Genomic DNA, 25,139 nt, shown 5'->3' with positions numbered 1-25,139 from the left:
AAGCCCAAAGATAAATCTACACACCTATGGACACCTTATCTTTGACAAAGGAGGCAAGAATATACAATGGAGAAAAGACAATCTCTTTAACAAATGGTGCTGGGAAAACTGGTCAACCACTTGTAAAAAAATGAAACTAGAACACTTTCTAACACCATACACAAAAATAAATTCAAAATGGATTAAAGATCTAAATGTAAGTCCAGAAACTATAAAACTCCTAGAGGAAAACATAGGCAAAACACTCTCTGACATAAATCACAGCAGGATCCTCTTTGACCCACCTCCCAGAGTAATGGAAATAAAAGCAAAAATAAGCAAATGGGACCTAATTAAACTTAAAAGCTTTTGCACAACCAAGGAAACTATAAGCAAAGTGAAAAGACAGCCTTCAGAATGGGAAAAAATAATAGCAAACGAAGCAGCTGACAAAGAATTAATCTCAAAAATATACAAGCAACTCCTGCAGCTCAATGCCAGAAAAATAAATGACCCAATCAAAAAATAGGCCAAAGAAGCAAACAAACATTTCTCCAAAGAAGACATACAGATGGCTAACAAACACATGAAAGGATGTTCAACATTATTCATTATCAGAGAAATGCTCTCTTCCATTCTTAATGTTGATATCCTCAGAGGAGTGGTAGCAAGATGGCAATAATTGTTGGAGTCACATCCAGACCCAGCAACATGCTTGGGAGGAATAAGGACTGTTACTGTCTCTGTCCTTTTATGAGATCAAGGAAATCCTTCCAGAAACCTCTCAACTGACTATCTTGTATTATAGGTCATAATTGTGTTATAGACCATCGTAGGTTACTCACAAGTCTGAAACCAATCACTGCCAAGTGGGGGTGGGACTACCATTACAATCCTACAGATAAATCAACATATACTCCTGGAACTGGTATTAGGATCATCTTCCCTTTAGTCATATGAGTGCATGCACGTGTGTTTAGTCCCTCAGTCATGTCCAGCTCTTCACAACCCCATGGACTCTAGCCCACCAGTCTCCTCTATCCATGGGATTTTCCAGGCAAGAATACTGTATGGGTTTCCCTTTACTTTTCATCCTCCAGGGGATCTTGGAGGCAAGAATACTGTAGTGGGTTTCCCTTTACTTCTCCATCCTCCAGGGGATCATCCTCCAGGGGATTGAACCCACGTGTCCTGAGTCTCCTGAATTGACAGGCAGATTCTTTACTGTTGAGCCACCTGGGAAACCCCCCACATAAGAGTAGATACCTGAATAAAATATGAGTTTGTGGGGAAGAAAGAAGAAAATAGTGATGCTGGGTTGGCAACAAATAATTTCCATTCTCTTCAAGTAGATTCATGTCTCATGTGGGAGATAAGGTTGTAAAGTTGACACATCAAGATAAGAGTCATGTATATTCAAAATTATTTTGAAAATACCTTAAAACTACATGATATTTTGAAGAGTGACTTAACGTTCAGTAAATTCAGTATAGCCATTTTGCTAGCATTCAGTAGATTTCAGTTTATTTGGGTGAGGCCAGATGAAATTGTGAGTTTGCATTTGTAGGCCAGAACGATATTTTCTACTATGAAAGGTGCACAGGAAAGAAAGAAATAGCAGTCATATGGCCTAACAGAGTAAATCTCTGTGCAAATGGAGTAGGATGGTAAGTGAAAGTACCACTACAATGCAGTAGCCAGTTTATAAAATCAGAGTTATGCAAACTTGAAAGAGTACAACATAAGAATATTAATAAATTCTCACAAAATGGGCAGCTTTTGAAATCATGTATGTGTACACACATGCATTCTCAGTCATGTTCAACTCTTTGCAATGCCATGGACTGTAGCCCTCCAGGCTCCTCTGTCCATGGAACTTTCCAGGCAAGAATACTAGAGAGGGTTGCCATTTCCTCCTCCAGGAGATCTTCCTGACCCAGGAATCAAACCCAAGTTTCTGGCATCTCCTGCATTGGCAGGCAGATTCTTCACCACCAGTGCCATCTGGGAAGCCCTTTAAAACCATAGAAATACCAAAAAATAAAAAACACACTTTTTTTTATATATATAAACAATCACACAGTTTTAATGCTTGAGGGTCAGGTATTTGGGAACCATGTTTTTGCTGCATGGTGCACCATGGTGATGCCACTTCAGACAGCAAAGAAATACCTTCCTTCCTTTGCCAGTTTTATGAAAAATTAATTTTGGATTATGCAAATTTTAAATTATAGGAGGGCCCCTGTTAGCAGAAGACAAGGGTTTGATCCTTGGTCCAGGTGGATCCCACATGCAACTAAGTCCATGGCCACAACTACTGAGCCTGTGCTTTAGAGCCTGCAAGCCGCAACTCCTAAAGCTCACCTGCTTAGAGCCTGTGCTTTGCAACAAGAGAGGCCACCAAAATGAGAAGCCCATGCACTACAACTAGAGGGCAGGCCCCACTCATCGCAACTAGAGAAAAGCCCCTGTAGCAGTGAAGACCCAACATAGCCAAAAATAAATAAATACATTTAAACAATTTTTTCTCACTCTCTGGGGCCAGAGTGCTAAGTATATCTATTTGAATTCACATAATACAAATGTCCATATAAGTAACTCCACTAAGTTTTATTTATGCTGGTATTTAAGTAAACCGGTAAGAATTGTCTCTTTATGTTACTAACACTATCCAACTCCAGCCTTTATTTGGGGTTGTTTGATTGAACCAAAAATTCATACTATAAATACACGTACTTAACAAAAGAAGGAGAACATTTGTATTCTCTCAGGTAGGGAAGCAACAAAATAGACAAAGTGTGGCAGAGTTGAGTTCACAAAATGAAGTCTGCTGTCAAGTTTTGAAGAGAACCAGAGGGTAAAGGGTTAGTAGCCCAAACCAGACAAAGGTCAAGGAATAATCATTTGTCAAGTGTCAGAAATAGATAGTACACGAACCAGAAACAAAAGTCTTCTTGGGAAAAGTATAATTCCAAGTATTAGACCCATACCAATGATTATGAGTATTATTCAATATACTTAGGATTGTGCTTTCCAAAATATGTTCAATGGGACATCAGTTCCTTGATATGCTCTTTAGGAGGGGGCTCTGTCATCAAGTGTGCAAAATGCTACTGATTTTACCCCTGTTTTAGAGAATCTCAGTACCTATTATCCTATTAAAAGATTCCTATAGAAAATTCCTATAGAAAAGACACCTTCTCATCTTACAAAGCACAAATGTTGACATCAAGTCGGACTTTTCCCAAGTGTGTGCTGGGGAACAATTTCTGTGGGATATTAGCAGGTTTGGTGCCTAAATAAAATATTCCATGGTCAGGTATCTTGAAGTCATCTGACTTGATGTAACCATTTTTAATTCATACCTGGGCAGGAATTGTAGGCCAGATGAGAGGATGTGTAAGTCTAGTCCTAAAGTCATCAGTGGGAAGATACTGAGTCTTTTAGAGGTAGAAGAAGACTTGTTGCAGATAAACCTTGGTGGGATTGTAACTGGAGACAATTTATGTTGAAATACAATCTGAAATAAAGTAATATTAATTATCATAAATGGCTTCCCTGATGGCCCAGTAGTAAAAAAAAAAAAAAAAAAAAAAAAAGAAAACACAAACCTGCCTACCAATGCAGGCAACTCAGGTTCAATCCGTTGGGAAGATCTGCAGACAGAAATGACAACCCACTGCAGTATTCTTTCCTGAAGAATCCCACAGTCAGAGGAGTCTGGCAGGCTACAGTCCATGAGGTCACAAAAGAGTTGGATATGACTTAACAACTTAACAACAAACAATTATCATTAACGTGAATAATTTTTTAAATTATCAATAAGATTATCATTGTGGGAAGAATTTGAAAGACTCAGATTCAAATTCTGGCTCTGAAACATGATAATGATATTATCTTGTATGACCTTTGTTTTGTAGCATTAGTTTTTGTGACAAACACAAAAAGTTGAGTCGTCTGAGCATAACAGAAGCTTGATTCTTATTCTCATAAGACCCACACAGATGTTTATGATTAATGGGTAGCTTTCATCAGAGAGGTTATTCAGAGACCCAGACTCCTTCCATCTTTTGACGCTGCCAGCTTCATCAGGTGGCTTACAGAGTCACTGTGCTCATAGAAATCAAATCAGTGGTTAAGAAAAAGATCAGAGGAGAACATATAGACTGCTTTTAGTGCACATCAGGAGGGCTTACATTCTATTGGTTAGAACAGTTACATGGCCACACGTCTTTGGAAGGGGGAATTGTAGTCTACCCATGTATGTAGGAAGAGTAAAAAAGCAGGTTGATGAACATCTAGCAAGTTTCTGCTGCAGCACTTAACATAAATCCTTCTGTGAAAGAGGTTCATTAGACCTACATAGATGATAAATAGATTTCAACACAAGTGCCAGTCATTCAACAGACAGTCATTACCTGGGGCAGAAACTAAGAGCAATTCCAAGGTTGGCTCTCGACTTGGTAGAAAATGACTACCAACAACTGGCCATATGTGTCATGCAGAGGGTAAAGGGGGCAGTGGGATCAGTGACAGACATTTACATCCTGTGTAGAAAACACACTCCTGTGTGTTTCTCCTTTACTCTCATTCTACTATCACACTCACAACACTTCTGACACCAGTTGTGTGGGTTTTCCACACATCAAGCAATTCTGCGACACCTATTTGGTGCCCTACAAGTCAGTTCAGTTCTGACACTGTCTTTAAGGAGTTAGCAGCAGAGCCCACAGGCAAAGGGTTCAATCCCACAAGGCTGCCTCCGCTTCAGATACCACTTCAGATCGCACATTTCAAGCTGTCGACCAGTGTTCCCATGGCCCCTCCTTGCATTTGATAAGTTTCTAGTAGGGGTCACAGACCTTGGGGAAATACTTACTTATACTTACCAGTTTGTGGTGTAATAAAGGATAAGATGGGCTTGCCAGGTGGCGCTAGTGGTAAAGAACCCAACTGCCAATGCAGGAGACATAAGAGACATGGGTTCAATCCCTGGGTCGGGAAGATTCCCCTAGAGGAGGGTATGGCAACCCACTCCAGTGTTCTTTCCTGGAGAATCCCATCAACAGATGAGCCTGGCAGGCTACAGTCCATACAGTCACAAAGATTTGGACATGACTGAAGTGACTGAGCACATACACACACATACACACAAACACGAAGGATATAATGTAGCACACACCAGATAAAGAGGTACGCAAGGGAGGTCCAGAGGGTCCTATGGACAGGACCGTCTCTCCCTGAGGAGTTGGGATGTACACCTCTAGGAAGGATGTGTTCACCAGAAGCCCTCTGAACCACATACTACTGAGAGTTTTATGGAGGCTTCAACATGTAGGCATGATCAATCAAGAACTCAAATATAGCCCCTCTCCCTTCCTGGAGGATAAGGAGTGGGGCTGAAAGTTCTTGGCTTATAATCATGGCTTGGTCTTTCTGGTGACCAGCCCCCATCCTGAAGCCAACCAGGAGCCCACCAAGATTTGCTTCATTAGAACAAAGACACTTCTGTCAGCCAGGAAATTCCAAGGGATTTAGGGTCTTTGGGACAGAGCTCCTAAGCTATATATAACTCAAAACTATATATATGGCTTTATACCCCTAAGAAGATCTCTGAGTCCTTCCCAGCATCTTATATTTGGAGTCAAGTTGGCCAGGAGTCAAACTTCCTATAGTGAACCCAGTTCTACCACTTACTAGCTGTATGACCTTGGATAAATTACTTAAACTGTCTGCTCAGTTATCAATAGAATGAGGAAAATAATACCAACCCTAAATGGTTGAAGATGGCTCAAAAATATGAAGAGCTTCATATAGCATTTAGCAAATAATGTCCATTCCTATGTACCTAATATTATAATCAATAATTCCAATCTTTAATTTAGATATTATATTCTCCAAAGCAAAGGGAATAAATATAAAAGCCTAAGTTAAGTGAATGCAGCCCTATGTTACCAGGACAGATAAGAATTGGGGTGGCTTAAATAAATAAAATATATGACTCACCCTCAAATAATTAGTCAGAATTTTAGCATCCTTCCCTGTTCACTGTCTAGAAGAATGTTAATGACCACGAAGAAATTAATAGTTTGCAACTCTAGAAATGTGATGTCCAATGACCATAATTACATGGCATTCAGTATCTCATTAAAGGAAACAATCCAACTCATCCAAAAAGAAAACAAGTGAACAAACTTTTTCATCACATGGAATTTGTACATGTAAGGGTTGTATTGTTAGGATCTTTGAGTAACAAACAGTAATATAATGCATTTAAAGGCTCTTTTACAAAAGATACAGAAAGATTATTCCATATAGCTGTTTGTTATATAAACTCTGTAAAAGACAAGAACATAATACTGTGTTCTGTAAATCACTGAGGTGGGCTTGGGGTCATAAATCCAGTCACCTTATGTTCACTTGGGCTTCCCTGATGGCTCAGACAGTGAAGAATCTGCCTGCAATGCATGAGACCTGGGTTTGATCCCTGGGCCAGGAAGATCTCCTGGAGAAGGGAATGGCTACCCACTCCAGCTTTCTTGCCTGGAGAATTCCGTGAACAGAGGAGCCTGGAGGGCTGTAGTTCATAGGGTCACAAAGAGTCAGACATACTGAGTGACTTAAACTTTTGCTAGTTTACTGTGTTCACGTAAGAGGAGAGTTCATGATTATTCTAACTAAGCAATAGCCATGCAGTTGACAATGTGAAATGTCTGCTTTTGCATTTAAAACACTATGGAGTTATTTGTTCTTAAACTTGCAGAAAATGCAGTCTAGATAGGTAACACTTTATAAGTAGAACAAAAAAGGGAAAGGGAAAGAAAACATGGCAGGGAGGAAAAGAACAGAACTGTGATGATGGAAAACTATCAGATTTCCAGTTCAGACTTTTGTTTTAAAATATCAACTCCAGAAACCAAGCTTGCAGATAAAATAGTAGTCATCATCTTAAAATAGCAAGCAGTAATCAATTACAAAATTCATAATATTGTGTCTTTTGTATCATAGACATAGTCATTTGTAATTCAGTTATGTAACTGATGCTGTCCATATAAATCAGTTAAGGCAGTTTAATAAACAGCAGTCAAGGACTAATTACAAACATCCATCTCACTATTACAATGCCACAGAGTATCACATGATTGTAATATCAAATCTTGAGATGTTCTCTCAGGAAGAAAAAAATATATATGTATGTATACATATATGTGTGTGATATATGAATGTACTTATATAATATACATATATATACATACAAATGAGCACTCATATGCTGTCATTTAAGGTAACTGGTACAAATTATAAAATAGATGAATCTTATTTCACATAACATTTGCCACTTTGAAAATCAAAAATGGGTTTTTTTTAGAAAATGAAATAACTCAGTTCATTTTGTAAGGAGAACATTTGCACACAAAGTAAAAACAAAAAGATCCCTTTCAACCTCGGATTTCCCAATCAGGTTGTCCTCAATGGAAAAGATTTACCTTCATGATAACACTTGTCTTCCCACTTGCCAAGCAAGTGAACTCATATGAAAATCAGTGCCAGAGACAGAGAGAAAGTGGAAAATGTGGAAAGTGAAAAACGTTATATGTAAATATATAACAACAAAATTAAACCTTAAAAATATCCTAAGGAGTATATTACTGGGAAAAAAATTTTGTGTGTGTGAAAGTGGAAAATGTTATATATAAATATATAACAACAAAATTAAACCTTAAAAATATCCTAAGGAGTATATTACTGGGGAAAAAAATTTTTATGGGCATTTCTTTCAGAAAAATTGAATTCACAAGTATTTTATTTATGTCTTCTCCATTCTCAGTCTATTCAGTCGAAGAAGTATTTACAAATATGTACTGGATGCCTCTGTTTGCTGGGCACTGTGCTAGGAAATGAGGATGCCATAGACTCTGCCCTCATGAAACATAACATTTCTCAAATGAGAAATTTTGAAAGAAATCGATACATTAAGGCTTTGTTGGACTAGTGACTTGAAGTCAACTAAGAGTGCTCATAAATATAAATGGTTGCACTGATATATACAGTACAGCTCTCTTCTGGTACAGAGAGCATCAGCTCACAGGTGTGATCAAAACTGGGGAGAATCACGTTGCCTCATGAAAATATTATGATCATTTTTAAGGATGCTTAAGACCTAAGATCTTTTGTCAACACAAGCCTAACAATCTTCTTTCTTTAGATGAGGAAATGAAAGATGGAGACTATGGAGCATTTCAATTCATAAAAAAATTAGAAACTTTAGCATGGCCTATTATTTAACTTTCTCCTGGAGCTGCTAAAAAGTTCAGTTAATGCAAACAGTAAGTCATGAAATGTCCAAGAAGCAGTGAACAGAAGTGTAAATAAAGTCTGGAGTCTACAGTTGCCTGGTATTTCTGTGAACAAATTGCAGATGTGTAGAGCATCCACACTCAGAAGAGAATCTTCAACTTTATATGTGTAGGTCCCTTTCTGGGCCAACATTCCAGCTTTGTGTTCTGCCTGCCCTCTGAGAGCAGTGTTTTCACTTGTGGTATTGGCCTAAACTTGTGGCTTTCAGGCTGAGATTGACAAAAGACCTTCAGGTTGGCTAAGAGTTGGTCCAGAACACGAGACTCAGGTGTTTTGGTGACTGAGTGTAGTTTGGATCTGCAATGAGGGAGAGAAGACGGGAATGAGAATCAGATGACTGTATATGATGAATAAGTGTATGGATCTGAAATTTACAGGTTATATATGAGAGCAACAGAAAACTGAGAGGCTAGTATCACTGCAGCTAATTAAGAAACAGCAAAGGGAAACCCTCTTTTGGCTTTGTAAGGAGGTGAGGAAGGCCAGTGTGCATCAACAAGGGAAAAATCAGCGGAGGTGCACAGGTGGGAATCGCCAGTCCATCTGACCCCTTCACTAACAATGGTCAGGTGACTTGGTAGGTAGCTATCATCTAAGGAAGGCACTGCTACATTCAATGTAATGCCATCTAATTTTTGCTATTTATAATTATGATCTTTTTAAGTGATGGCTCTTCTGTCTGCCAAGTACCTAGGGAGAGATTAAATTCCAGTTTGGGAGTGGAAGCAAGGAGAGCTAAATTGTTTTGCCTAATTGAGGGGAAAATTCCTGATATTCTTTGACTAGGAGAAGGGCAAAGAGCAAAGAGAAAAAAGAAAGAGAAAACTAGACAGTGTGAGGCTCTGGTTTGACCTGAGGGGTGGCAATGTAGGTCTGTAACTCGTTTGCTATCTAACTTATTTTGTGGACCCCCCGCCATGAGTTTCTACCACCCCAACATAGTTCTGGATTGAACAATTGCTTTAATTGATGTGTGCTTTTTGCTGGAGAGTTGTTTTATAAATCAACATAGTCCAGGCACATTTTGGAAGCTTTCACATGAAAAGAGTTAGGAACTTGATGGTTTCTTCAGGTTAGTTCCTGTGCAGAAAACTGGAGTCTGCTGTATGTATGGAAAACCTCCCATCTATTTGAGAACCTTATTTTGAATCCAGACAGAATTCCTCATCCCCTGGACCTCAAATAAAGCAAGCTCAACTTACTGTTTCCATGATACCTGGTGTTATAGGCATGGGACAGAGTCTTCATAAGAGGTTTCTGATCATTCTAATTACCAGAATTAGAATGATCAGAAAGTCAGTCTGTTGAGAGAGCTGGAAAGTGGGAAAAGGCTTTCTCTGTGGGATTGAACAGTTTCGAAGTCTCTTGAAGTTAAGTCTTGACTGCAGCCTGAAGTGAAGCCTGTCAACACCCTGGGTTGTAAGCCAGAGCTCAAAATGATGTGCTCTGCTCTGCTTCCCAGACAAGAGCCTGGTTTTCATCATTCTGGAGGCATCTCAAAACCTTTGCAAGTTGAGAATAGTCTTGTAAAACTGTGTAACTCTCAGACAGCTTGTGAGCCTCAGGTCCTGGGAGACAATAAAGACTTGTTGAGCTGGATGAGAGCTTGACAAGTCTTCCTTCTGGTCCATTTTTAGCTGGGACTGCAGCACTGTCCCAAAGAGATGGAAACTTTCCTTTGCCTAGAGCTATTTCAGAAAAGATTTCACCATTTTTCTCACTGTCAAGAATTCTTTCTCAGATCAATCTAAATGTCTCATGGGCTAAAGAATTGATATGCCCTGTTTGCAGAGCCTGCTGCTTTCTCTAGATTAGAAGCTCTATTCTTTAGTGAGAATACATGCCACTGTCTATCCCACACACTATCTGTCAACTGATCCCTCTTATCTTCATCAAGATTGAAAACAAGAGATAGACGCTAACATCGCAGCCTAGCAGGAATGTGTATTTGGTGCTCAGGAAATATTTGCTGAGCCAGTCGTCCTTAATGCAGCTCCAAGATGCCCTTCCCTTGTCCCAAAATAAACACTGAGAATGAATGCTTCAGCACTGGTCACCCAGTTAGTAGGCAAGGCAAAGCAGTGACTAGTCAGCAAATTGTTCATCCCTAAGACAGCCAGGGTATCTGTGACCACTGCCCTTTAAATCGTATAAAATGAATGAGCTCTCTAGTTGCCAAATCTGGAAGCCTTAGAAAAACCTATGTGAACTCTTGGTAATTAGAATGATCAGAAACCTCTTATGAAGACTCTGTCCCATGCCTATAACATCAGGAATGTTTGACTACATAGTATTAGAGGTATTGCCAATAAGACATGGAAATTTTGTCAAGTTCTCTTCCCAAAGAAGTTCAAGTATTCTTGGTAACAGTTTTACCCTGGTCTCTGGGGAATATGCATCTGCTTTGAGTGATGCCCTGTAACACAGACCTTGATTTCCAAGGTTACACTTCAAAGCATCCACTGTTCTTTTCGTGAAAGATTTTTTTTTAAGTGGTTAAAAAACAACTGTGCTCCAGCTGAGATATTTAACTTAGAAAATATGTGATAAGCTCTGCGAATGTGCCATTTCTCATCCATGGTTTAGCAGTTATCTCTTTTTTATATCACAGTGGCATTAAAATGATATCATGCATAGGAATTTTGCCACAAATGAGTTTATATTAATCCAAACTTGGTGAATGGTGAATTCCTTATTGTATAATTCATGATTTGGTTTTTATTATCATGGATGGTCAAAAATAGCCAGTATTATTATCCAGCATGGTTTGGTTACATGGACTTTGCAATCACACAGACCTAGTTTCAAATTATAACTCTATACTTAGGATTAGGTTGAACTATATTATATTGCTGCCTTTGTAATTTAAAATGGTCAAATAACAGCAAGCATTTTCATGTGATTCAGCCTAATAGCTCTGTGACCATGAGTAAGTTTCTCAGTCTCTCTGAGCTTCACTTATTTGTACTGTACAGTTAGTAGTATCTCCTAGATTGAAACCAGTGAATCCTAAAAGAAATAAACCCTGAATATTCATTGGAAGGACTGACGCTGAAGCTGAAGCTCCAACATGTAGGCCACCTGATGCAAAGAGCCAACTCACTGGAAAAGACCCTGATGCTGAAAGATTGAGGGCAGGAGAAGTGGGCGGCAGAGGATGAGATGGTTAGATAACATTGCTGATTCAATGGACATGAATTCGGGCAATCTCCTGGAGAGAGTGAAGAACAGGGAAGCCTGGCGTGTTGCAGTCCGTGGGGTCACAAAGAGTCAGACATAACTTAGCAGCTGAGCAGCAACAAGAAGTATATCCGAAACTCCTAGTCCCAGGCCTTGCTTCCTGGAGACACACAGTAAATGCTGTCTTTATAGTTGTTCTCACATAATTATTTTATGATTTCAGTCTATCGACTATACAAACTTCTTTTTTTTTTAAGAAAGAGAAAAGGGAAGGAAAATGCCAATAGTGCAAGTTTAGTTATATTGTCTTCTGTTAAAAATCATAACAGTTACACATTAGAGTAGTTAAACAATATCTCATTTGTCAAATAAGGTATGAAACTCAGAGAACATTAAGTTAAATATGATTCTTTCTTTTTATGGAATCTCCAATCACTTTTTGAATCATTCCCCCCAAATTTATACTCCAGCATATCAGAGAAGAGTTAGATACTGTAAAGTCAGTCATCAGCAAATCAAAGGCCTAAGACTAATTCAAGAGCAATTTTCCAAGTCTGACTGCAGAATCTCACCACAGGATATCGCTTCATTGTGTTTCATAAATACTTCAGTTAGTATTTTTAACTGTGTCCAGAATCACCAGTCCATCGTTTTGCCCAGATGTGACATTACTGAGTCAGTTTAGCCTAAAGAATCCTTTGGTTTATTAACAGTGACTTTCCTGTAATTAAGTGAGCTGAGAAGGCTTTGATATGCCCTTTAAAATCATATGTGGGCCTTGCTATTTTTAATAATCATCACCCCTACAGACTTTATATATGTGCTCATTTAGATAATGAGAAGAATCTACATGTACTGTATAGGACTTTGAATTCCCTGCATAAGATGAATGAATATTAAACATCAGAATCTGAAAAGAATCTGTTGAAATTCCATTAATATTTATAACTGATCTGTGGGACTAAGGGAATTCTTCAGTATAAAATATTCCAAATTCATGTTTGTAAGAATGAAGCATCCTTGAATTTAAAAATAGAGTTTTCCTCACTGAAATAGATTTCTATTATATACATACCTAGTGAATTCTTTTTGTTGATATTCTATATCCTTACATTATTTAATAGATTCAAGAAAGGCATTTTAGAACCTTGAGCTCAATTGAACCTAATCCACTCTTTTTTATTACAAATAGCATGCCTGTTTGTCCCCTTTTCCACTATCTATATTCCTAATATTGGTTTCTCAGGAGTAGCTAACAATATCATAAAGACTGTAGTCTATTTGATTTAAGAATTTTGGGTAAAATATTCAGATTCAATTTTTTTTTGGTCAAGATATAAGAAGAAGAATAATTTTGCTGGTCTTATTAGTAAAGGAGACAAGAATGTCCACAGTAAACCAGTAAATTTCTTCTGTGGAAAGGACCAGAAATATTTTGACACAATCATAAATAAAAACTTCATCTGATTTGTCTCAGTTGTTCAAATTCAGCATTTTATAATGTCAAGGCAAAACCTTCTCTTTAATGTGCCAAATGAACTAGAGCAAATATTAGGTCAAACCCTCCAGTCTAGATACTTATTTCATCTGTTCATGGTATCCTTTTGAACAGTTGGGAATCTAAAGCTGAACTGAATTATGCAGCTAACTATGGTGATAAAGTGGTATCCTTAGAGCAGACCAGCATGCTGGCGCAAAGGAAAAACCTTGCCCAACTCCAGGAAAAGAGTCCAATCATAATACCACTTAACACACAAAATTTCATATAGGGCATGATGCTGAGTAGGCCAGAATAACAATGTATAATAAGGGATGACTGCTTATTGCTGGGGAGTATTGGGAAAGTGGGACATTTTCATTGTCTGTCATCATAGAAAATCAGGATTTTCTTACATGCTGCAGAAAAACCCCAGCAAGGCCTGGAACACCAAGTGCGCGTTAGGACAAATCGCCTGCTCTGGGGACCTCGGTAGGTCCAATTAAAGGGCTATTGAAATGCTTCCATTTTTTTTCCTTTTGGCAGTGCCAATAAAAGTTGCAACAGGCTGAAAATCTCCTTGTGACTAAGGATAAATAGATGTTTTCATAAAACTTGGGAGGTCTTAACCAAAGTAAAAAACTTCTCCCAAACAGATTCTGAAATGTATGCAGTCCACTCAATGTGGCCCCATTTGCTTTATAAATGGGCAGAATCTATGGAATTTTTAAAGGAACCGATGCAAGGATCACAGAGGAAAGATTATTCCAGCCCTGGAAAGCAAGTAGAATTCAGAACATGATTGACAAGAGTTACTTTACCCCTTTAAAAAAAAATCTGTATATGTTATAATCAAACTTAGCATGTGAAGCACTGGCTCTTGATTGCCTGCCTTCGAAATTCAGAACTTGTTCATCCTTTAATCTTCTCTGTTTCTGCAAATGGAGCCACCAATCAATGTCTTAGCCCCTTTAGCCTCAAATCAGGAATTATTCTTGCTTTTTAATTCTCTTTCATTGAACTCACTTCTGTTCACCACTGCAGTAACAAGCCACGCACCATCTTGTTTTGTTTTGTTGTTTTTTCCGTCTTGTTTTAACTGGTGTCTCCATACTGCTCCCTTCCAGTTCATTCGTCACATAGCCAGAATGATCTTCTTCAAACACATCCGATTTTGCCCTTCACTTTCCTACGCAGAATGCGCTACTGCTTTCCCTCTGCACATTGGATTAAACCTCAGATCCTAAACATGGCCTACAAGGTCCTGAATGATCTCGTTCAGGGGTCACAAACCTTCTATAAAGGGCAGATAGTGCGTACTTTGGACTCTGTGAGCCACACGGTCTCTTGCTGCAATTACTTAACTCTACTGTGTCACACGGAGCTTCCGTGGTAGCTCAGACGGTAACGAATCTGCCTGCAATGCAGGAGACCCAGATTCGATCCCTGGGTCAGGAAAATCCCCTGGAGAAGGAAATAGCAACCCACTCCAGTATTCTTGCCTGGGAAATCCCATGGACAGAGAAGCCTGGCAGGGTACAGTCCATGGGATCACAAAGAGTTGGACACGACTAAGCAACACTCACATAAGACATAGACATTAAATAAAGAAACGAAGATGACTATGTTCCAGTAAAATTTTATTTACTAACACACGTGGAAGCCAGATTAGTTTGCCAGCCCCTGATCTAGCACATGCTGATTTCACTGGCTCCTCCCTCCGTATCTTACTTAGCTCTCCAGTCACTCATTTTGTTTGTCCCTGCCATGGTTTTTCCCACTGAAAACCACTGTCCATTTTGTTCTCTCTGCCGACAAGGTCTTAGTTTAAATGTCACTTTCACGAAGCTCATTCCTGATCCCTAATTTGGTTAGGTATTTCTGATTATGTGCTATGCTCTACTTAGTCGCTCAGTCGTGTCCGACTCCTTGTGACCTCGCTGGAGTGGGTTGCCATCTCCTTCCCCAGGGGATCTGCCCAACCCAGGGATCAAACCTGCATCTCCTGCTTGGCAGGGGGATTTTTTTTTTTTTTTTAACCACTGATCCACCTGGGAAGCCTTATAATTTTATAGGAGAGTGTATTTAAGTCTTCTATAACTTCCTGGATCTTTAAATATTTGTAGAATGACATACAAAAAACATTGAGTACTTTTAGTTGTCACCAAAAAGTACTCAATCTAGAGTCAGTGTTCTACCACTGGCTTTTCCCCAGTCAGTTCATTTACATTCTCTCAAAACAGCTTCGTCATCTGTAAAATGGAGTTATGAATTCCTTCCTCATAATAATATCAAGAGAATCAGAAGATAAAATATATTTGAAAAAGATCTATCAACCAAAATCACGGAACTACTATACTCTTTTTGTAACACTTTATGGGGCTTCCCCGGTGGCTCAGTGGTAAAGAATCTGCCTGCCAGTGAAGGAGATGAAGGTTTGATCCCTGGGTTGGGAAGATCCCCAGGAGGAAGAAATGGGAACTCACTCCAGAATGCTTGTCTGGAAAATCCCACGGACAGAGGAGCCCAGTGGGCTACAATCCATGGGGTTGCAAAGAGTCAGTCACAACTTAGCAACTTAGCACAGACACTTAACACTTTATATTTTTTTCATTTGATTTGTCTTTTATATTGGAGAACAGTTGATTTACAATGTTATGTTAGTTTCAGCTGTACGGCAAAGTGATTCAGTTATACATATACATGTTTCCATTCTTTCTCAGATTCTTTTCTCATATAGGTTATTACAGAATATTGAGTAGAGTTCCCTGTGCTATACAGTAGGTCTTTGTTGATTATCTATTTTATATGTGGTAGTGTAACACTTTATATTTTATTTTGCAGTAACTAAACATTGATTTGTGTAATCATTTGTTTGGTGTCTGTCTTACCTTCACATTGTACGGTCCATGAATGATGAGACTGAACTTATTTTGCTCCTCTGTGTATCTCCCACATGTGGCACAGTGCTTAATATAACTTCTCAAATACGTGTTAATTGAATAATGAATTAATGAAATATAATCAAAACCTGAGAGGGGAAAACAGAAGATACCAGTTTGGGCTCAGAACTGAAATAAGAGATGCTTTAAGTCCATTGATTTCCAAGGTATGTCGTTTAAAAAGTTCTACACTTGAAATGAGGAATGTATAATTCATAGATATACCTCAGAATGTCAGTGCTGCAAAGGCATTTGTGGTTGACACATTGTGACTTTTGCACAAAGCTGCATGTAGGTTGGGCTTCTCTACTCCATCATGGAGATGTGCTATCTTGAGCATGAGCCCCTAAGGTCAACATAGAGGTGAGAAAGAAATGGAAGACATGCCATAGCTTTTAATAGCCTTGGACTAGTTGGGATGCACTTCATTTCCCATCATGTCCTCTGATCAAAGCTAGTTACATGGTCCAGCTTAACTGCAATGAGGACTGGTAATTTCAGGTAGCACATGAACCATCTGGTGTAAATTAACTATCTCTGCCAGACAGTATAAAAAATAGTGCAAATATATTTCCTGATATTAAACAAAATTGGCTATACAAAAGTACTATAAACCACATGTATTAGTATATCATAGGTGATATGTTTTACCAATTTGAAAAAGCTTTTCTTAAATTGTAATTAATCTCTTTTATATTAATGTCTCACTTGGTAGTAACCATTAGGATCTTACTTGGATATCTTCTTCAGACAGTTTTCTACAAAGTCTTTTTAATGTTTAGGAGAGGAAGATGCTCATTTTGTAATAATTTCATCTTATGACCAATGTTTTTCTATATAATCTGTAAATTTGGGCAGAATTCATTTGAAAAGAATTCTATGTTCATTTCTTCTTAAAAGTGAAATATTATAATAAAAGTTGACTGTAAGGAAATGAACTTCATAAGAAAAGAAATATCTTATGTTCTTTGCTCTCCATATTATGAGTCTCCATAAGTTATTCATCAGTCATGCATTCAATGAATATTTATTGCATTTCAGTGATGGGCCAGACATCGTTCTAAGTGTTCAGGTGAATAAGACAGCTCTTCTACTGCTTACATTTGACAGAGAATATTTAAACATATTACAGCACAATGATAAAAAGTTAGGATACCTTATCAACAAAATTTTCAACAGTATTTAATCTGATATTCTCTTGTGTCCTTGTTATTTTATTTCTGCAAATATTTGTGAAATAGAAGTATCGATATCTCTGTAGGACACTGTCTTTTCATCTAGTCAATATTCCTAGTCAGGTCTTTAGTAATTCTTGAGTTACACTTACAGGAACATAAAAATGTACCTTCTTTTAAAGGGACAGTAATAAGCTCTGAAGCCATATCTGCTCCACTGAAGAAGATAGAAATGATTCTCTGTTTTGAAATCAGTCTCCTGCGGTCTCTCCTCCTTATTTATACAGGCATACCTTGCTCTATTGCATTTCACTTTACTGTGCTTAGCAGATATTTTATTCTTTACAAAATGAAGGTTTGTGACAACCCCATGTCAAGCCAGTCTCCAGTGCTGTTTTTCAATATCGTTTGCTCACTTTGTTTCTCTGTGTCACATTTTGGTAATTCTCATAGCATTTCAAACTTTTAAATTATTATTATTTTTGTTATGATGGCCTGTGATCAGTGATCTCTGATGTTACTATTGAAATTGTTTAGGGGCAGCATAAACTGTGCCCATACGACAGCGAACTTAATCCGTAAATGTTCTCTGTGTTCTGACTGCTCCACCCAATGGCCATTCCTCCCTGTCTCTCCCTCTGTCCAGGCCTCCCTATTCTCTGAGACACAGCAATATTGAAATGAGGACAGTTAATAACCCTACAGTGGCCTCTAAGTATATTAGTGAAAGAAGAGTCACATATCTCTCACTTTAAATCAAAAGCTAGAACTGATTAAGCTTAAGGAGGAAGGAATGCCGAAAGCCAGGAGAAGCCAACACCTAGGCCTCTTGTGCCAAAGTCAGCCAAGTTGTGAATGCAAAGGAAAAGTTCTTGAAGGAGATTTAAAGGGCTACTTCAGCAAATAAAAATGATAAGAAAATGAAACAACGCTGTTACTGATAATGGAGAAAGTTTTAGTGGTCTGGATAGAAGTACAAAACAGCCACAATGTTCCCATAGGCCGAAGTGTAACTCAGATCATGGCCCTTACTCTTCAGTTTTGTGGAGGTTGAGTGGTGAGGAAGCTGCTGAAGAAAAGTTTGAAGTTAGCGGAGGTTGGTGATTCATGAGGTTTAAGGAAAGAAGCTATCTCCATAACTCAGATGCACAAGGTGAAGCAGCAAGTGCTGATACAGAAGCTACAGCAAGTCATCCAGCAGATCTAGCTGCGATAATGAATGAAAGTGTCTACACTAAACAGCAGATCTTCAGTGTAGATGAAACAGCCTTCTTTTGGAGGAAGAGGCCATCTAGGACTTTAATAGCTACAGAGGAGAAGTCAATGCCTGATTTTAAAGCTTCAAAGGATAGGCTGACTCTCTTGTTAGGGGCTAATCCAGCTGGTGACCTGAAGATGAAGCCAGTGCTCATTTACTATTCTGAAAATCCTAGGGTCCTTAGGAGTTATGCTAAACTTATTCTGCCTGTGCTCTATAAGTGGAACAACAAAGGTTGGATGACAGCACATCTGTTGACAATACGGTTTACTGAATATCTTAAATGCACCTTTGTGGCTCAACTGGTAAAGAATCCACCTGCAATGAGGGAGACCTGGGTTTGATCCCTGGGTTGGGAAGATTCCCCAGAAAAGGGAAAGGCTATCCACTCCAGTATTCTGGCCTGAAGAATTCCATGGGCTGTATAGTCCATGGAGTTGCAAAGAGTCAGACACGCCTGAGCAACTTGCACTTTGTGAAGGAAAGTGAAACCTTGTTGTTTCTTTCACACTGATACCTAATGCTCAGAAAAAAAGATTCCTTTATTCATTGACCTTGTATCTAGTCACCCAAGAGGGCTAATGGAGATACACAATGAGATCAATGTTGTTTTCAGGCCTGCTAACACAACATTCATTCTGCAGCCCATAGATCAAGGAGTAATTTTGATTTTTAAGTTTTATTATTAAAGAAATAATTTTGTAAGGCTACAGCTGCCATAGATAGTATTCCTCCAATGGATCCATACAAAGTAAGTTGAAAACCTTCTGGAAAGGATCTGTGATTCTAGATGCCATTAAGAACATAATTCATGGAAAGAGTGTCAACACCAATAGGAATTTGAAAGAAGTTGATTCCAAACTTAGTGGATGATTTTGTGGGTTTCAATATTTCAGTGGAGGAAATAGCTGCAGGTGTGGTAGAAATAGCAAAAGAGCTAGAATTAAAAGTAGAGGTGGTAGAATTAAAACTGAATTGCTGCAATCTCATGATAAAACTTTAACAGATGAGAAATTGCTTCTTAGCGATGAGCAAAGAAAGTAGGTCCCTGAGATAGAATGTACTCTTGGTGAAGGTGCTGTGAAGATTGTTGAAATTACAACAAAGGATTTAGAATATTACATAGGGCTTCCCCAGTGACTCAGAGGTAAAGAATCTGCTTGTGATGCAGTATCCATGGGAGACACAAGTTCAATCCCTGGGTCGGGAAGATCCCCTGGAGAAGGGCTTGGCAACCAGTATTCTTGCCTGGAGAATCCCAGGGGCAGAGGAGCAGGCAGTTCACAGTCCATGGGGTTGCAAAGAGTCAGACATGACTGAAGCGACTTAGTATGTAGTAGTATAAGCCTAGTTGATGAAGCAGCATCAGGGTTTGGAAGGAATGACTCTAATTCTGAAAGTCCTACTGTAGGTAAAATGCTATCAAACAGTCTTGCATGCTACAAAGAAATTGCTCATGAAAGGAAGAGTCAATTGATGTGGCAAACTTTATTGTTGCCTCATTTTAAGAAATTGCCACAGCCACCTCAACCTTCAACAACCACCACCCTGATCACTCAGCAGCCATCAACATCAAGGCAAGACCCTCCCCCAGGAAAAAGTTTACACTGGCTGAAGACTAGATGATGGTTAGCAATTTTTAGTAATGTGGTATTTTTTTTAATTTAAGATATGTACATTTTTTAGACATAATGCTATTGCATACTTAATAGACCACAGTATGAGAAATATAATTTTTATATGCACTGGGAGAACAAAAAATTCATGTGACTTGCTTTATTTTGATATTTGCTTTATTGTAGCCTGGAAGCAAACCCACAATAACACTGATCTGGGTCTGTATAGTTTGCCTCATGGTACTTCTCTAGTGAGATCTATCTCATGCTTCCACCACTGCCACCACCAGCCCATCACTGAGAACCCTGGGGATGAAAGAACCTTGGAAATCTAGTTCTCTTACCATCACTCACATGACAAATGATATTCATACTCACAACATACATCATGAAGATAGCTCAAGTTATTGTGAATCTCAAGAGGCTTAACATTCTCACACTCGGATCACATATATCGAAATATACATACTCAACAGTAATGTTATTTTCAGAATGAACTTGAATCCAACTTAATATATCTTTAGAAAGCAAAGTATTCTCAATCCTGGTTAGAGTTAACAATTTAACTCTTGTTAGTTGCACATGGTTTTCCACAGACCTGTGACATTTTTGAATTATTTATCTGTTTCCATGTGTAAATTGAGTATCTGTGGTATGTCAAGAACTGTTCTAGTTGGTAGCAGAGCTGAATCCAGACCAAGCAATTCTTAAACAATGTAGTATGTTTTCTTACCATACTATAAAATAGTTCGCTGCATTTAAACTCAAAAGTGGGATGGAAATTAAAACCCTAAAATCTAGGGCAAACTCAAAGCTCAGATAAAGGAAAGTATTTTCATCACATTGGTCCTATGCATTCTTAGTTTTAGTCTCTTCTTTGAGGGTCAGGGATTTCTGCCTTAGTGACAGCATGGAGTGGTTAGGGAAAGAATGAGCTTTACTTTTCAAATTGTCACCAATATCTGGGCCTCCATTTTATAGTCATGAAAAATTAAAGTTGAAAGGAATCTGAAGGTACTAAACTTTTCTAACCCCTTTACTTCACATATAAAGAAACTGAGGCACAGAAGAAGGATTTTGGTTTTGTTTTTTGTAATTATCGATTAAGTTTTCTAAAGAAACTGGTAAAATCTAACCTTTTTTTAAAAAAATCTAACCTTTTTTTATTTATTGGAGATATCAAGTAAGATTAAGGACAGACAAGAGGAGAAGAGAAGAAAGAAATGAAATGTGTTTGTCAGAACAAGCATACCTATGCCAGGCATCGTACTAGATACTTTATATGTTTAGGTGAGTTTAGGTTACAAATAGGGCTTCCCAGGTGGCTCATTGGTAAAGAATCTGCCTGCCAAGCAGGGGACATGGTTTAATCCCGGGTCAGAAAGGTCCCCTGGAGAAGGAAATGGCAACCCACTCCAGTACTCTTGCCAGGATAATCCCATGGACAGAGGAGCCTGGCGGGCTACAGTCCATGGGGTTGCAAAAGAGTTGGACACAACTTAATGACTAAATAGCAACAGGTTACAAATAACATAAAACCTGATTTGGATGTCTCAACACCCCTCCCCCCTAGGAAAAAGAGGAGGAAGAATTTACTGGTATTGTTCCTGAAAATTCCAGGAGTAAAGCTTCAGGCGTGTCCAGATTGATCCATGAACATCATGAAGACTTAGTGTCTGTCCATTTCTTGACTCTGCCTTTTGCTAGATTGGATTCATTCATAGTACCAATCATTTCGATGCCAAGTTTTACGAAGAAAGAACCTATTTCCCCATAAGCTCAACGCTAGTCTAGGAATTGAATCTCATTGACATGATTGGCCTGCCTTGAGTTAATGCGTTGCTAAACAAATCACTTAGGAAAGGATTAATTGATCAGTTACTTGGGTTACCTTTATCAGGGATGAAAGTAGTGGGGAGGGTTGATCCACTAAAACAAAATTTAGCTACTGTAGCCAGTGAACACTGAACCGGTAATGGCTGCTACACAGATATTCACTCATATGACCTTTATAACTAGCTTGGAGGTCAATATATTATAGTATGCCTTTTCTCTAAGGGCTGCTGGGTTGTTTGAATCTATTAGGTAAATCTCTAGGCAGAAGATCTTCTCCACTTGTGAACTGGTTTGAGCTCCTTCATGAGACTCAAAGCCAATTCAGTAGAAAAAGAAATATTAAAATGAATATCTGGAGGCAATGTATTTTTTTTTTCCTGCCTATAACTAGGAGTACTGCCTGTCCATCCCCCCCAGGCTCAGCCCAGCCTGTCATCCCTCATCCTTTCCACCACTCATCTTGTTTATTCTGAAACCTTATCCACTTTGACAATTTGGTGCAACACCTTGATGCTTATACTACTCCATTCTCTGGACTCAAGGATGTGCCTCTAATCAGCAGAAAATTATCCCCAGTAGTTCAGCCATGTCCCTGTTACCCCCTCCTGACCCCATCCCAAAGCCTCTGACATTCAGTCCTCATAGGTATTGAGGAAGTAGGCAACATGTTTATTATTCAAGTAGTTTGGATTACTGGTAAATGTTATCATTTACTGCTCAACTGGCTGCAGATGGCAAACACACTTTATGTGAACAATTTTCCATTGTTTACTGGTAGATTATTTCCTGAATTTGTATACATTTATTTATACTGGAGCTATGGGGAAGATTCTTCTGAAATTGGAAGTATGAACTTTTGGGGAATGCTAATGTTATTTTCAATTCATCGTGTGGGATTTTACACACTTGCTTATATTTAACTAAATGCCTATCAGAATGGTATCTTATACAAAATTGTTTAGAGGATGTCCCTGTGTCTTTTTAAACATAAGAAATCCAAACATATGTAGCCTCGGATAACAAGGATTGCAAACATACATGTGTACTCATTTTAAAACTTTCCTTCCTAGTTTCTATTTAAAGTGACAAATGCATACATTCCTAGATATATTAGTAGTCACAGGCCTTATAATAGGCAAGTCAAAGACCAAAAGAAGAGAAGAAACTAATAAGTCTTTTAGTTTTATTTTTTTTAAGCTAGTACTTCCAATTCAATAATGAAGTCCCTCCTACAGGTCTAGTTGGAGGCAATGAAATTACCCAGTACATGAGTAGGGCTCTTGTAAGTGAATTGTGGCTTCTGTAACAGACACACACACACACACACACACACACACACACACACACACACACACATATACATATACATCCAGTCCCATCACTTCATGGCAAATAGATGGGGAAACAACAGAAAACAGTGACAGACTTTATTTTCTTGGGCTCCAAAATCACTGCAGACAGGGACTGCAGCCATGAAATTAAAATGTGCTTGCTCCTTGGAAGGAAAGCTATGACAAACGTAGACAGCGTATTAAAAAGCAGAGATACTACTTTGCCGACAGAGGTCCGTATAGTCATGCTATGGTTTTTCCAGTAGTCATGTGTGGATGTGAGAGACCATAAAGAAGGCTAAGCTGTGCAGAATTGATGCTTTTGAACTGCAGTGTTGGAGAAGACTCTTGGGAGTCCCTTGGATAGCCAGGAGATCAAGCCAATCAATCCTCAAGGAAATCAACCCTGAATATTCACTGAAAGGACTGATGCTGAAGTTGAAGCTCCAATACTTTGGCCACCTGATGAGAAGAACCGACTCATTGGAAAGACCCTGATGTTGAGAAAGATTGAAGGCAGAAGAAGGGGTTGACAGAGGATGAGGTGGTTGGATGGCATCGCCAACTCAATGGACCTGAGTTTGTGCAAGCTCTGGTAGGTGGTGAAGAACAGGGAAACCTGGTATGCTGCAGTCCATGGGGTTGCAAAGAGTCAGACACAGCTGAGAGGCTGAACTGTAACTGTATGTATGCATGCTAAGTCACTTCAGTCATGTCTGAAGTCCACCAGGTTCCTCTGTCCATGAGGATTCTCCAGGCAAGCATACTGGAGTGGGTTGCCATTTTCTCCTGCAGGGGATCTTCCCAACCCAGGGATCAAACCTGCATCTCTTGCATCTCCTGTATTGGCAGGCAGGTTCTTTACCACTGGACCACCTGGGAAGCCCATATAGATACTGGTGGTAAAGAACCCGCCTGCCAGTGCAGGAGATGCAAGAGACACAGGTTCAATCCCTAGGTCAGAAAGATTCCCCGGAGGAGGAAATGGCAACCCACTCCAGTATTCCTGTCTGGAGAATCCCCATGGACAAAGGAGCCTGGTAAGCTACAGTCCATGGGGTCACAGAGTTGGACATGACTGAGTGACTGAACACAGCACAACTTATGTGTAAGAATTGTTTGAAGATGCTTATTAAAAAGCAAATAAAGCCTGCAGGTGGTCCCTCTGAATAGTGAGGTCTAGTTGCTGATTCTGAGCCATAAGCAAATACACATAACAGCAGTCACACTGCTGAGGAAGTTAAAGCCAAGTGGCAGAGGGTTAGATGCAGTTTGTGCTGGCTTTGCTAGAAAGATGAGGGAGGAGAGAGAGACAACAGGCACACCTGTATCTCCCTCTCTATCTCCCTTTCCCTTTCCCACTCTTCTTCCTTCCTTTTCCCCTATGCTTTCATCATCAAGAGTGAGTTACTTTTTTGTTGTTGGACTTACTAATGTGATTGACTTACTCCCTGTTACATTTGCTGCTGGGCTCCAGAGCCATATGAAAGAGCTAAATTGTAATAAGAGCTCTCATGGCTAGAGGGCAAGGATAGTTAAGCCAATTCCACATTGGGAGGGGGAGGGAAACTTACCACCAATGCCACTGCTGGGGGAAGGAGGAAGGAGAACTGACCACCCACCCCTCAAACTGTGTGGCTCTCAACACCTGGTCCCTTCTCTCTCTACCTAGGAATCTGTTTCCTAAAGGTAATTTTCACACAGTCAAGACCATACCAGTTAGAGATAATGGCTCTCTAATTGTTTTGCCTAGGTGCCATCTCCCCACTAAGATGTAAGCTTCTGAGAGGCCACAATAGTACTAAACTGCACTAAGCACCCACATGCTCCTCTGATTGAATCAGTAATTAAAGAAACATATTCACTGATTTTTTTTTTTTTATCCTCTTGATCTGCAACTATAGTGTCTGCCACTCCTTAAGTTTCTTTAGTCTAGACTTCCCTGTCAGAGATAGAATCTGCAACTGGCCTTAGGGGAACCCAACTC

At 39.1% G+C, this 25,139-nt stretch overlaps 1 protein-coding gene and 1 pseudogene across 3 annotated transcripts in view; both read left to right on the top strand.

The window, feature by feature from the left end:
- RNLS (renalase, FAD dependent amine oxidase) overlaps positions 1–25,139 on the top strand; it is a 273,228-nt gene that overhangs the window by 210,198 nt on the left and 37,891 nt on the right. The window lies entirely within an intron of this gene.
- LOC136159025 (tigger transposable element-derived protein 1-like) lies at positions 13,411–19,995 on the top strand (annotated as a pseudogene).

Source organism: Muntiacus reevesi, chromosome 2, assembly GCF_963930625.1.
Source record: "Muntiacus reevesi chromosome 2, mMunRee1.1, whole genome shotgun sequence".
In the NCBI taxonomy this organism is placed as follows: Eukaryota; Metazoa; Chordata; class Mammalia; order Artiodactyla; family Cervidae; genus Muntiacus; species Muntiacus reevesi.
The sequence above is the reverse complement of the archived record's forward strand: the minus strand, read 5'-3'. Positions and strand labels throughout refer to the sequence as shown.